This window comes from Salvelinus sp. IW2-2015, unplaced genomic scaffold, assembly GCF_002910315.2.
Source record: "Salvelinus sp. IW2-2015 unplaced genomic scaffold, ASM291031v2 Un_scaffold16335, whole genome shotgun sequence".
In the NCBI taxonomy this organism is placed as follows: Eukaryota; Metazoa; Chordata; class Actinopteri; order Salmoniformes; family Salmonidae; genus Salvelinus; species Salvelinus sp. IW2-2015.
The window spans coordinates 167,851-183,554 of record NW_019957540.1 but is presented as its reverse complement, the minus strand read 5'-3'; positions in this window follow the sequence as shown (position 1 = coordinate 183,554).

Genomic DNA, 15,704 nt, shown 5'->3' with positions numbered 1-15,704 from the left:
TAGTTGTAAATCGCCAAAGCTGTTCTTCAACTCGAAATACGGTATAGGGGTGTGTCTGCTAGCTTCAGCAGCGCGAATCAAAAGTAGCAACCATTCAGCTGCATTTAATTTGGTAGCCTAATAAATAATATTATTTCTAAACATAATATGAAGTGCCAACTGTTTTATTGATTGTAGAGTATATGCCTAATAATATTTAGAATAGTGAGTGACAATTTAAAAGTCTACATCACTCGAAGTGAGCGGTGCGTTTTAGACTAGGCTTCGTAATCTCGTTATTTTTTTTTTTATCAAACATTTTGACACGTGTCCGATTTGCGACTTACTTAGAACATTCATCTGATCCGGGAGAGCTTCTCTGTTCCTTTATACGACCGCCTCTCTGCCGTAAACCTTGCACGGCTCCATCTACACTATCGGGCTCCTGTCGACGTGTAGGCTACTGTACTCCACTCCTGTTATCTGGTCTGGTCCCCTTGTTGGTCTTCTCCAGCGGGTAACTTTTTTATTACACCGCGGAAGGCTGCACAGGGTAGAACGGTGTCCTAGATCTGGAAACGGGCGTCTGGGGGAAAAAAGAGCGTGATTTCCAGCGTGAAGGAGAATCAAAAGTGAAAATATTGACTTTGAGGAAGGGCTGGTGCCCGTTTCTTCTCCTCCCACTTTACAAGCTCTGGTTTACCCGGGATGCTCAAGGGCAGAAAAAAAAAAGCTTGGTGGAAAATCTCTCTCGTCTACTCCCTGTCCCTCTCTCTCTCCCCTTCTCTCTCTCTTATGTACTCACTAAACCCGCCTCTCCCTCTCTCTTAATGCTTGGGCTAAATCCTTTTCACCGTCACTTCCAATCACTTTCAGGGCTTTTATCTGCTAACCTCCGGGGCGGGCGGCGCAACTTCGCTCTCGACGCTTTCTCGCGTGGGCCGACATGCACCAAACTGAACCGTCCCACAGGCCGATCAGCACGCGCTGCTGAAAGGACCTGCGGAGAAGTGGAGCTATAGCCTATGTTGTATCGTTCCTGCTCTCTGTGTCACCGATTCATACTGTGCGTCCGAGCTGTCCGATAGTTGTATCAGGTAATCGCTAGCAGCAGATAAACGCGTTTTAGGACGTGTTGGATAGATGGCGGTTTAGATGCGGGACGTTTAACACCGCTCGGGTTTAACACCATCCATATTGGATTTCTATTTGCCATATTTTTCAACTGTGCTGTTTCACAAAAGTTCTGAACATTTCTATTCTCATTGTTTCTACAGATTGAAAATAAAATGTTTTGCTAAAAGTATTATTGATCGATTGACTATGCCTTTTCAGATCGCTCAGTGGTGTTATCTGCAGGGTTAACTCCAGGTAAATATTGCAATTCTTCAGCCATTCCTGGACCTGTGACCAAAAACAAGCTACAATGGACAGTACCAAAACAAATTATCTAATGATTCTGCCTCTTCGCATCAAAATCTGCAGAGCTGGGAAAGTTGTATCCCCCATATAATTACAATTCCATTGGTTGCAAGAATTTTGTATAATAATTTAAATAAAAAAATTCAACATTTTGAATCTGGCTTTTGCGTATCTGTTCATCATAAACCATGTGCCATGGAATCAGTACGTCACAAATCTTTTCCGAACTTTTTTGCAATGTTGGCTGCATGTGTGACAACTCCACCAGTCCTATAAAATAAAATAAATTAACCTTTATTTAACTAGGCAAGTCAGTTAAGAACAAATTCTTATTTACAACGATGGCCTAGGAACAGTGGGTTAACTGCCTTGTTCAGGGGCAGAATGACAGATTTTTACCTTGTGAGCTCAGGGATTCAATCCAGCAACCGTTCAGTTACTGGCCCAATGCTCTAACCATTAGGCTGCCTGCCACCCTTATAGCTCTGGCTAGCATTGGTTTATGTTGTTGTTGTGCATAACTGCAATAAAAAAAACACAGTTCCACTTAACAGATGATGATCATTTGAAACTTAACTTCATGTTGAAAGTTATTCTTGAAAAGGGAGAAGCAAACACATTTAGCAACAACATCCTCTTTGATAACACCTGCTGCAGCCACTGCAAACTAGCCGACAACAAAAGCGATCTAGCTAGACCATGGGAAAACTACTGCTCGCTATTGCTCAGTGACCTGTTAAGCTATCTAGCTAGATACTAGCTAACATTAGCGAGCTGAATCATAGCTCTTGAAAACTCTAGGCGGCATTCTGTCTTCTCTCTACAGTTTTCAGCAGTCAGCTTTGCCCACAACTGGCTCATGTGAACTACAATCCTGATGCTGTGTTTTGATGTTTAGAAACATCAGTAATCATCGCTTGCCCTTATCTTTCATCAGCGAGAAAAAAATCCTTAAAATAAAAATATTAACTTACTGTAGCAGTTTTGGACAGATCCATACGGCTATTGGTGCCTCCAGTCTGACGAAACTACACTTTTGTTACACTTCCAGAGTCATGCTTACACAGTGTTCAGAGAAAGCTATATAGCTAATTAGCACAGGTGGTCAACTCTGTCTTCTGTCTGTTTTCTGTAAACTAGTGCTGTAACATAGAGATATAGCTGTGTGGGAACACTAACCCTAACCCTATAAAGATGTGTATCAATGTAACCTTTTTTATTATTATTATTATTTCTCACCGATATGAAATATATGGTCCTTATGCTTCCAAAAATGTACCGCAAGTGATGCGTGTTAATGTTCAGACCGAGCGCCGGGGCTCTTAAAAAAACTCACGATCAAGGGCTAGCTGAATCCCAGACATAGGGGGAAGTGTGGGAGGAAAAGTATGCCTAGGGGAGCATTTCACCTTTACGATTCTGAAATTACTTTTTATGTAGCTAGCAACAGGTAGGCTCCCTAGCTATGTAAACATAAATGTCAACGATAGGTAGCTATCCTAGTTGCAGTCGCTAAGCTAACGTTAGCTACCTAGCAGCAGCACCACAATATTATGTCCTTTACCTTTAATAATAAGGTAATAGCTAGCTAGAAGAATAACTATTTAGATGCTTACTTGAAAGGTTGCTACTAGCTGCCGGATGCAAGATGTATGAGACAGAACCCTGATGGAGCAAGATGGATGAAGCTGCTAGCAAATCCACTGGCTGGTTAGTGTAGCTAACTTGTCAAAATGTCTAATCGGATGAAGTGATTTTTCTGATGGAAGACAGTGCAAAGAAACAATTGCTGCTACCGCACAATATCTCTTGCTTTTTGCTGTGCATAACTAGTTAGCTACCTCTCCTGAGTATGACAACAATTTGACTGGGAGAGTAGGAGGGGATATTGAAATCAAAGATGAACTCATTGGTCAATTACAATCAGACCGCGGAGTGACGATTTGCGGCGGCCAAAAACACCAACCTACCTGAACAGGCTGAAATTCCAGGCCTTTTTTTTCAAACAGCTCGTACACAAAAAATGGAATAATCCCCCAAAAATTAAATGTCTGTTTTATGCAATATCATCCCAAACTAACTTTAGATGTTTAGACTGCACTGTCCCTTTAACATTTATTTTAAGCCTTTTCCAGAAAAGAGAATTAGACAAAAAAATAAATAATAATAGTCTGACGATGGTGCTGGACCATCTGACATAAAAAGAAAAGGGGAGAGTATGATGAAAAAGAAATTGTAATAAAGGTTCAAATCCAGGTCATGTGACATGATTAACCACAACACAGGGCCCTACTATAAAGCTACAGTGTAGCTCTATTAGCAGTGTGTAACGTCAGGTGAATGATGGGTGTAGAGTCAGGCGCAGAGAGAGCAAAAGTTTTACGGGAACAAAACGCTTTAATGTCCACAGTGAAAACAGGAACAGGTACAAAAGGGGTGACGCCWAAACAMAGGCRCAAACACAACCCACAGACCACTGTTTAAAATAARCTGGACAGCGAAAAACCMACAATCAAATAATCCACTCCMRMSKWAMMWKRAMMMMMMAAATAAGCCCGCACAAACACTAGCGGGCGAAACTAACCTAAATAGTACACCTCCCAAAACCCCAACAAGAAACAGGTGAAAACAATTAGACAGACATAAACGAAAAGGAAAAAGGGATCGGTGGCAGCTAGTAGACCGGCGACGACGACCGCCGAGCGCCACCCGAACGGGAAGGGGAGTCACCTTCGGTAGTATTCGTGACACAGTGTGCTTCGACAGGGTGTTTCATTGTTATTGATGCTGGGGGATGAAGGTAGGCATAATTACATTTTTAAAATATCAAGCCCCTCATTCATCACCATCATCACTGCTGACATTTGAATCAAGTTACATTGAAGTGGATCTAGTAGAGTGTAAAACTATTGGAATATACAATATTCCAATCGTTTACCAGGTTTTACCTGTTTTTGATCACCATTATACAGTAAAACCTTGAGAATTGGGAGGGGTAGTATTATCAAAGACAGTACAGTATGAAGATAGGCAAAAACTGCTTATCCAATAGAAATCCCCGATCACACTTGTAGGTGATATCATGGCGATGTTGGCTAGCTAAACTCATGCGTAGAAACACGTCATCTGGTCTAACGGTCGTCTCGCGCCAAGCTGCGCATTTGCAGGCCATCAAAGGCACTCCTTCGATATAAAGTTGTTTTTGATGAAATTGGAAATGTGTCACTTTGTTGGAGTAATAACATCTTCAACTACTTACGACATTGTCTCGAATTTAGGTTGTTCCTTTAGATTTTGAGAAAATGAACAACTAAGGAAGAATTTTCACTTCTCTCATTGACTTCTCAAACCCCAAACCCTGGCCTGGTCGGTTTCGCAAGCGTTCCCGGAAGTCTCGCGATGTTGTGCATCTGGGTTTAGAAACTCTATGGTAATATCAAATGATTCACCCTTGATGTAACAAAAGCTGCAGTTTAGGGAAGCAATAGCTGTGATGCATTGTTTCCATAGGCCTAACCATCTCAAGCAAGACCAAAGACCAGCAAATAAATTGACATGCATTTGAGTAGAATAGAGAGAGTAGAGTATAGTTTTATTGATCCCAACTTTGGGAAATTATTTTATCACCTCAAGCATCATCAATGATTACAAGGATAAGACAAGGCTTAAGGACAAACACATAATAAAAACATACAAGACACGTATGAAGGCACCTTAGTAGCCAGAAGGATAGAGACCAATCATTTAGCATACTTTAATTAGCAGTACAAAGTCCAATAAGTTGACTACAACCAGAAAGTTGAATACAAAAACATACATGTCAATAATATCCAAAGTGAGGTCATTCATTGACGTATTTATTGATGCTGAAATGTTCTGATGCCAAGTCTCGTTTCAAGTGAAGTGGATTTGATGTGACCAAACTAGCTAATGTCAGTGACAGTGCTGACGTCAGGAAAATGACCAAATCTAAATCATGTGTGGGCCTTTGAGAAAGATGTCAGGACTCATATCATATGGACAGCTTTTCTAACTTTGATGAATGCCACATCCTAATGCATGTTATGTGAATCCAAGCTATCACCGGCCAATTTAGCATGTTTATTTACTTATTTTCTCAACTGTCATCGGCATTTTAGAGTGGTTTATATGAAGACTTCATTACAGAGTAAAACATTTATTCGTAGATGGGTGAAGGGGGCTCAGTTGGGCACTGCAAGGGTTAAGAAGAATCTGAAAGATGTGAGAAAGACAGAGGAGACGCGGCAAGGACAAACTATCGATCAACGCCATGCTGTGCTGTCAGTGTTCCCAGATAGAGGTTCAGAGTTACCTTCCAAATCACACGTCTCTCTCTTTCTACCTCTCTCTCTCTGTCTCGCGCTATCCAAAATCACCATAAAAAAGTGGTAAACCAGAAAACTCCATGACATTGTTATTACACCATAGCCTATTGTAGCTTGGGGTTCTTCTCTTGTAATACATGTCACAGCTTTTAAATGTTTGAAGTGCAACGCAGCTGTCACCAGCTGGGCTCATGTAGACCCTGCGTATGAGATCCGTGGAGAAAGTACAAGAGTACAAACTGTCAGTCTGCTTTAGCACCATGGATAGCGCCCTCAGAATGGCTGGCGATGCGCGGCTAGTGACGCGCTGTCGATGTTCCTGAAATGAAATCGCGAGCGCCAAGCGGGATCAAATACCCTTCTGAAGTTGTCTTCAAAGCTGGTTCATTTTGTGACATCCACAATCAAAGATTGAGTCAAAGAGTTTGATAACTTATCAATCTATAATCAGTTTAAATTAAATCAATAGCCTACAACTTGGTTATGCAAAAAAATGTGTTGTGATTATTGTGCCATTATTATGATAGGCCTATACCTAAAAAACAAAACATTACAATTTGTCAGGGGTGCAACTTTCACTGGGGACGGGGTCATATCTCCCCCACACTCCGAAATTGCATTTTTGTCCCCCCCCAGTTTTATCATTGCTATAGAAAATGGCAATGGTGTGCTTTAGGACCATGCGAACGATTCCGAGCAGTCCGGTAGGCTGGAATTAGGACTGAGCCGACACCACAGAGCGGGCTGATAGGCTGTGTGAAGGCAAAGCTTCTGGAAGGCTGGCTGAACAAGCACGGGAGAGTTGAGCATAGTTCGGTGTGTATGTGTTGCACTCTTTCACCGAGTTGTAAAAACAAGCAGAGCAGAAACTGGCTACTCTGTAGTTGACTGATGTAGCTGGCAAGGTACCTGCTGTTTAACTTAACAGAAGAAAAAAACTAAACTTGTGTTTATTCGCAGTGCTGAGCTAGTATTGTAATTGACATGTACAGTAACGTTAGCTAATGTTTCATCCCCTCTCGACTGAGGTAAATGAATAAGCGATGCTAGCTGGTAACTACCACAGCCAGGTCAGCTCTAGCCTCTAGTTATCTGTCAGGTAGCGATATGAGGTGGCTATTGTTACTATTTAACAGCTGTTTGTATGAAAATGTTTTATAGCCTTTGTTTTGTCCTGTTTCAGAAGTAAATTAATTTGGCTAGCTTTCGCCAGTTGATGTACCGTTAGAGAGAGAGCTGGCCAAAAGTTGGCTAACGTTAGCTATTCTTTTTGCCTAAATCACACAAGACCTGATTCAAACAATGAAACCATCGGCCAAACAATTGAAGATTGATATTCTGACGTTTTTTCAGTGCAATGTGAGTTTTATTCATCAGTATGGCAATGTAACGTTATTGATTTGTTAGTATCCCTAGCTAATTCCCTACTTTTCACACTGACACGGTAATAAACAGCTCTAACATTACAGGCTTCACTGTCATAGCACCTCGCTACCGCAAGAACTGGTCCAAAACCCAAGAACTGGTCCCAAACCCAACCACAGTCCCACAATGTTATTTTAAACGTATGTGACTCCGGTCACTTGCCAGCCATGGTCCCAGCTATTTTGCGCCCTAAATTACCAGAGATTCTCACAGCCATTATATTGTATTACTGGGCTATATCAGCCAATATGCTAGATGTAGTTTGAAGAGAGCAAAGTTGGAGACAATTGCACTTTCTTTTAAGCTATTTTTATAGCCTACCTTTTATGAGTGGGAAGATTTTCAGATAGAGAAATATGAGTGATCAATATTTAGGCCTATTTCTAGGCAATGTAGTAAACTATAGCCTAACCATAGGCCTATTTAGGAAGTCAAATTCCTTGGAAAGATAACTGTCCCGTGCTTCTCCACCCATGCATAGACTATAGCCTACTCTATTTAATTGAGACCATACGCGCAGCTGATTTTGCAGGTACGGCTACTGAACTTAAAGCAGAAAGAATGATGACAGCAACACTTGCTACATTTTGCACAGGCCTATAGGATATAGCCTACCTTTTAGGAGGAGGATTTGCAGACAGAGAAAAATAAATGGGTAATCAATATTTATTGAAAATTAAAAGGCTCAACGTTCTCCCACCAAAGTAGCCTAACCTGTGTGCCTTTTTCTTTTCAATGATGATAAAAAAAAATTATTGCATTTCGACTCACGTTGGTTGAGCGCCCTCCACTTCTTTCTATTTTCAATATTTATTTACAGACACTGTAGTAAGCTACAGTCTAATCATATTTAAGTTAATTTAATATTCAAGTTAACTCAAAAGTCACTCGCACATCTGATCTATCTTTTTTTCAGGGAGTTTTTTTGTTGTTTTGGTTGGTGACGTCGGGTCCGGGTGCCGGCTCGTCAGGCTCCCACAACTCAGCCGACTCGGGTGCTGCTGCCGAAAGAACTGGGGATGCCTCAGCTGGCTTGTCAGGCTTCCATGCCTTGTCAGGCTTCCATGCTGGCTCGAGAGGTTTTCTTGCCTTGGTTGGCTTGGCAGGCTCCCATCCCACGTCATGCCTCAGCCGGCTCGTCATGCCTCAGCCGGCTCATCAGGCTCCCACGCCTCAGCCAGCTCGTCAGGCTCCCATGCCTCAGCCGGCGAGTTTGGGGAAGGTGCTTAAAAGGGTGTTGGACCTGAAGTCGGAGATTGCTGAGTTTTTGCAAATGAAAGGAAAATATGTAGATTTCCTTCAACTGCAAGATAAATAATGGTTGGTTGATTTTGCCTTCACCTTGGGCATAATGGCACTCATTGTAATGGCTTCTGTCGTTGGAAGGAGAGGAGGACCAAAGCGCAGGGTGGTATGTTTCCATATTTATTGGAATACTTTTTCAACACGAACAAAAACAATAAACAGACGAAAACCAAAGAAGCTACAGTCCTGAACATGGGAACACAAAATACATGAACACACGGACAGGAACAATCACCCACAAACAAACAGTGAAAACAGGCTACCTTAATATGGTTCCCAATCAGAGACAATGACAAACACCTGCCTCTGATTGAGAACCATATTAGGCCAAACAACAAACCCAACATAGAAACACAAAACATAGAATGCACCTACCCAGCTCACGTCCTGACCAACTAAACAAAGACTAAACAAAGGAAAGGAACGTGACACTCAAGGTCAGGAACGTCAGGAATGTGACACTCATGAATTAACTGAATTCCAAACTACAAGGGACGGGTCTGGAAGCCCCAGACCGAGGGTGATTGACCATCATCTTGATCTTCTTCCATTTTCTAATAATTGCGCCAACAGTTGTTGCCTTCTCACCAAGCTGCTTGCCTATTGTCCTGTAGCCCATCCCAGCCTTGTGCAGGTCTACAATTTTATCCCTGATGTCCTTACACAGCTCTCTGGTCTTGGCCATTGTGGAGAGGTTGAAGTCTGTTTGATTGAGTGTGTGGACAGGTGTCTTTTATACAGGTAACGAGTTCAAACAGGTGCAGTTAATACAGGTAATGAGTGGAGAACAGGAGGGCTTCTTAAATAAAAACGAACAGGTCTGTGAGAGACGGAATTCTTACTGGTTGGTAGGTGATCAAATACTTATGTCATGCAATAAAATGCAAATGAATTACTTAAAAATCATACAATGTGATTTTCTGGATTTTTGTTTTAGATTCCGTCTCCCACAGTTGAAGTATACCTATGATAAAAATTACAGACCTCTACATGCTTTGTAAGTAAGAAAACCTGCAAAATCGGCAGTGTATCAAATACTTGTTCTCCCCTCTGTATGTGAACAGACATTTTCAGTGATGAAATATAACAAGTCAAGGCACAGATAAACTCTTACTGACTCACACCTCTCAGCAATCCTGCGCATAGCGATGTCAGAAACTATACCTGACTTCACTGCTCTAGTCAATGCCCATCAGAGACTTGAGGCCTGGGCTAACGTATACAAAGCAGAAATAGGCCCATTTCCAAAGAACCTGTGGGACAAAGTCGTTTGTCTGACCGCCCGCTCCCGCCCGCACCATGAAAAATGCTGAATGCAGCCCTCTAGTGCAGTCAGTACACAACACTACGCTCATCATGTCTTAGCAAGACAAGATGGTGACAGGGGTTCCAGCAGGGTCAGACAGCCAGGGAAGACCGGTTTACGGAGCTCAAGGGAAATTTTGCGGAATATTAACAATGCCAGTGAATGATACAAAGTTCCATCTTGAATAGATGGGTAGACCTACAGTAGCTACAGCACAGCAGCTTAAAGCTACAGTCTGGGATCTGGGAATGATGGTCATTTCATTTATTGAACCACTGATTATATTATTGGATAATGTATAAATGTACACCAAGGTAATTCTTTGTCATGCCTCATTTAAGGAGGTTCAGATGGTGACGGATCTCAGCAGAGTCAGGCAGCCAGAGAAGACCAGTCTGTGACGGAGGTGAGGTTCATGTTTGCAGATACAATACTTTATTGTCTCTGTGCAGCAAACATTGGACATGCCAGATGCTATTTTATGGCAGCCTGACAAACCTCCAAAGTTGATTTCCAAATTGTATCCAGTGTTGAGAGAGGCGATAACACAAACCAGGAAGACCTGGTAGAAGCTATTGATGATGAGTGGATACAGATATGTTTGAAGGCCCAGTCATGTTCGTATCATCTCAAACATAAATTACTGCAGTTTAAGGCCATCCGTAGAACGTACTGTATGCCAGTGAAACTGAACTACATGTACTCAGAAGTGTCAGTCCTCTGCTGGAGATGTTGTCACACCCTAATCTGTTTCACCTGACTTGTGCTTGTCTCCACCCCCCACCAGGTGTCTCCCATTTGTCCCCATTATCTCCTGTGTATTTATACCTGCGCTTTCTGTTTGTCTATTGCCAGTTTGTCTTGTCCCACCAGCGTGTTCCCGTGCTGTAGTTTTTCCCCCCTAATCTTCCCAGTTTTGGCAATTCTGCCTGCCCTAAGCCTGCCTGCAGTTCTGTACCTTTCTGACACTGCCCTGGATTACTGACCACTGCCTGCCCATGACTTGTCATTTGCCTGCCCCCTGTTTTGTAAATAAACATCTGTGATTCGAACTGTCTGCATCTGGGTCTTATCCTGATTCCTGATAGGCGAAAAACACAAACGGGACATTTTTGTATGGTCTTGTGAAGGCTGGCTGAATTCTGGAAGAGAGTATGTTATTTTATTTCAGGGTGTCTACAGATTCTCCCTTCTCCCTGTTTTTTTTGCCATGAAATGTTGATACTGGAGACTGTTATATTAGAAACTGTGTAACCAAGCATTTATAGCATTGCCATTTATTGGAAGGTTGGTTATCCTCCCACAATGTCAAGTTATGTATCACTAGATTTGATTTATTACAAGGTATACTGGGAAACTTTAATAAAGTCTGGATGGAATACAGTATGACTAAAGGAGTCTGTATTGAAAACATGCCCACGTCAGAAGAGATAACTATTTAGGCAATCCCTAGCTGCTGGGCTGCTCAGTCCTGGCCTTATGGATTCTGCCGTCCTGTAGGTTGTCACAATTTTTATTTTTTTCCCCCAATCCTTTCCCTTGGGAATTATATTTTTTAAAGTGTGAACTGGAAAGGAAATTGTGTTGGGGGAGAGTTGAGTTATTGACTAGACTGTTCGGGGTCGGGCGTGCAGGTGGCTTGGGCTGGCTGGTCGGTCAAATATGGCTATTTAAGAGATAGGAGGGAGGGATAGAATGGAGCTGAAGGTTGGGACTAATAACTAATAAGAACAAGATAACTAAAACATACTGTGACCGTAAAACGTACAGTTTAAGTCGGAAGTTTACATACACCTTAGCCAAATACATTTAAACTCAGTTATCACAATTCCTGACATTTAATCCAAGTAGAAATTCCCTGTTTTAGGCCAGTTAGGATCACCACTTTATTTTAGGAATGTGAAATGTCAGAATAATAGTAGAGAGAATTATTTTCATCACATTCCCAGTGGGTCAGAAGATTACATACACTCAATTAGTATTTGGTACCATTGCCTTTAAATTGTTTAACTTGGGTCAAATGTTTCGGGTAGCCTTCCACAAGCTTCCCACAATAAGTTGGGTGAATTTTGTCCCATTCCTCCTGACAGAGCTGGTGTAACTGAGTCAGGTTTGTAGGCCTCTTTGCTCGCACATGCTTTTTCAGTTGTGCCCACAAATTTTCTATGGGATTGAGGTCAGGGCTTTGTGATGTCCACTCCAATACCTTGACTTTGTTGTCCTTAAGCCACTTTGCCACAACTTTGGAAGTATGTTTGGGGTCAATGTCCATTTGGAAGACCCATTTGTGACCAAGCTTTAACTTCCTGACTGATGTCTTGAGATGTTGCTTCAATATATCCACATATTTTTCCTCCCTCATGATGCCATCTATTTTGTGAAGTGCACCAGTCCCTCCTGCAGCACATGATGCTACCACCCCCGTGCTTCACGGTTGGGATGGTGTTCTTCGGCTTGCAAGCATCCCCCTTTTTCCTCATAACATAACGATGGGCATTATGGCCAAACAGTTCTATTTTTGTTTAATCAGACCAGAGGACATTTCTCCAAAAAGTATGATCTTTGTCCCCATGTGCAGTTTGGCTTTTTTATGGTGGTTTTGGAGCAGTGGCTTCTTCCTTGCTGAACGTTCTTTCAGCTAATGTCGATATAGGACTCGTTTTACTGTGGATATAGATACCTTTGTACCTGTTTCCTCCAGCATCTTCACAAGGTCCTTTGCTGTTGTTCTGGGATTGATTTGCACTTTTCGCACAAAAGTACGTTCATCTCTAGGAGACAGAATGCATCTCCTTCCTGAGCGGTAGGACGGCTGCGTGGTCCCATGGTGTTTAAACTTGCGTACTATTGTTTGTACAGATGAACGTGGTACCTTTAGGCGTTTGGAAATTGCTCCCAATGATGAACCAGACTTGTGGAGGTCTACCATTTATTTCAGAGGTCTTGGCTGATTTCTTTTGATTTTCCCATGATGTCAAGCAAAGAGGCACTGAGTTTGAAGGTAGGCCTTGAAATACATCCACAGGTACACCTCCAATTGACTCAAATGATGTCAATTAACCTATCAGAAACTTCTAAAGCCATGACATCATTTTCTGGAATTGTCCAAGCTGTTTAAAGGCACAGTCAACTTAGTGTATGTAAACTTCTAACCCACTGGAATTGTGATACAGTGAATTGTAAGTGAAATAATCTGTCTGTTAACAATTGTTGGAAAAATGACTTGTGTCATGCACAAAGTAGATGTCCTAACCGACTTGCCAAAACTATAGTTTGTTAACAAGAAATTGGTGGAGTGGTTGAAAAACTAGTTTTAATGACTCCAACATAAGTGTAAGTAAACTTCTGACTTCAACTGTACATATGAGATGAGTAATGCAAGATATGTAAACATTATTAAGGTGGCATTATTAAAGTGACTAGTGTTCCATTTTTTAAAGTGGCCAATCATTTCAAGTCTGTATGTAGGCAGCAGACTCTCTGTGCTAGTGATGGCTGTTTAACAGTCTGATGGCCTTGAGATATAAGCTGTTTTTCAGTCTCTCGGTCCCAGCTTTGATGGACCTGTACTGACTTTGCCTTCTGGATGGTAGCGGGCTGAACAGGCAGTGGCTCGGATGGTTGTTGTCCTTGATGAGCTTTTGTCACCCATCTTTTTGGGATTCTCGCCTCCGAAGAATCCCGGAGACCCCCGAAGTCTACATGTCTAAGTGAACCCGACGTCACCCGAGTTCTCTCGGCATCACCTAGGGCTGCCGACTCGCCTCCTTCGGAGTCCATGCACCTGGGCAGAGCTAGCTTGACTCCACACACAGAGCTGTCAATATTGTTGAGCTACGGGACATTTCACAGCTATATGCCCATTATATTATATGCTCTTCAGGAAAGGGCGAGTACTCTGGTGGGCCTTGTGGAGAACTTCCTCTCCCCTTACTCGCACCCCTTTCCATGCCATCCTGCTGTGGGTGAACCAGTCAAAATCTCTCCGGGTACTCATCGACTCTGGGGCCGATGAGAGCTTTTTGGACGCTGCCCTGGCGTCAGAGCTGGGCATCCCCACTCAGCCCCTCTCCATTACCATGGATGTTAGAGCGCTGGACGGGCGCTCTATAGGCCAGGTCATTCACAATATCACTCCCATCAACCTACGAGTTGTAGCAAAGGGTCTGAATGGTAATGGGTTTTCTGTTTTTTCTGTTTAGTAAATGTGGTAAAATTTCTAAAAACCCATTTCTGCTTTGTCATTATGGGGTGTGTAGATTGATATTTAAAAAATATATATTTTAGAATAAGGCTGTAAGGTAACAAAATGTGGAAAAAGCCAAGGGGTCTGAATACTTTCCGAATGCACTGTAGGGCTCTAGCCAAAAGTAATGGCTATATAGGAAATTAGAATGCCATTTAGATTGAGCTTGGCAATGACACAAGTAACTATGAAATTATAGTGTTGGTGTATGAATCTGATAATACAGTGTTACCATTGGTCAGAATAGACTGAACACACTCTATATATAGGCCAATTATGGATGTATTAGGCTAATAAACCTACACAAACTATTTTGTCATTTGGGTCATTGTCAGCTACCTAGGTCATGTTCAGAATCCACGAAACTAAAGAAAGTGTTCAGATGCGAGGAGGTACTATCTCAACTTCTCTAATAAGAAACACACATTTTAATTTTCCATTGCAAAACCATTTCAATATTCCATTCGAAAACATTGTGATACGGTTTTCGCTAATGAACCCAACCCCCTCTAGATGTTTGATTTCCATGACATCATAGAAGTGTGCAAAATGCTGAGTTTGAAAACGTGGTAAGGGCAGGTGAGTACTCTGTCTCTGGTTGTGTCCCAATTGGCACCCTATTCCCTATGGGCCCTTATCAACATTAGTGCACTAAATAGGAAATAGGATTCCATTTGGGATGTAGCCTCTGTGTGTCCATATGTCTGGCAGAGGGTTGGGGTGCCTGAGTAGCCTGGTTGGCAGACCTTGATAAAAAGATATACTGTTCATGTAACGGCATGCATAGTTTGGACTGGGCTCAGGACGGTGCTCACGCACGCACACACACACGCGCACACACACACACACACACACACACACACACACGCACACACACAGTCTCTCTCTCTGGCCCTCTTTCTCTTTTCTCTGTCTCCTCTCTTTCACAGTTTATTTCCATCTCTCTCCCTTTCTCACTGTCTCTCTACTTCTGTTGCTCTTTCTTTCTTTGCGTCTCACTCCCTCCTATCAGTTTGTGATGACGCAAAAGCAAAAGTCAAGTTGTGTGGGAGTCGTGCTTGTGCATAAATCAGTCTGGAAATTTGGGATGGCACCAAAGAAGTGGTGCATGATCTGCAATGTAATGTAGCTGTTCACCATGGTCCGTGGACACACACACACACTGCGGTTGCTGTGTTTGGTCAGGAAAAGTGACACATCTGTAAACAACCAGAGGGACCCCTAGGGACAGTGTTGTCGTAGCCAGGGTTCAGGTGAGGATCCTTGGGGGAGAAAGAGGACAGAGACCTGACAGACCATAGAGAAACGTTCTTAGTTCATTGAGTTGTAGTGAAGTGTCTGTCATTTTCCCAATGGTCCCAGGTCTCATGATGAATTAGGGTGCATGTGTCAAAACTGTGCTATCACAAGTTAATCAATGACTGAAATACTGCAGTGTTTTATTCATAAAATAGAAGTGTGTGTAATCTGTTTACTGTGACAATTTCTTTTAAATGTAGTTTACCAAAGTTTACCAGTAAGGCTGGTCTGAATGTCTCGTCACTTTTACATGTATCTAGTAAACACAATATAATTCACATAGTGTCCTATCTCACAGGCATAGCAGGTATTCATATGGTAGCATGTATAATGTTACCTCATTAGCAGAGCAGGTATTTATATGGTAGTGTTTATA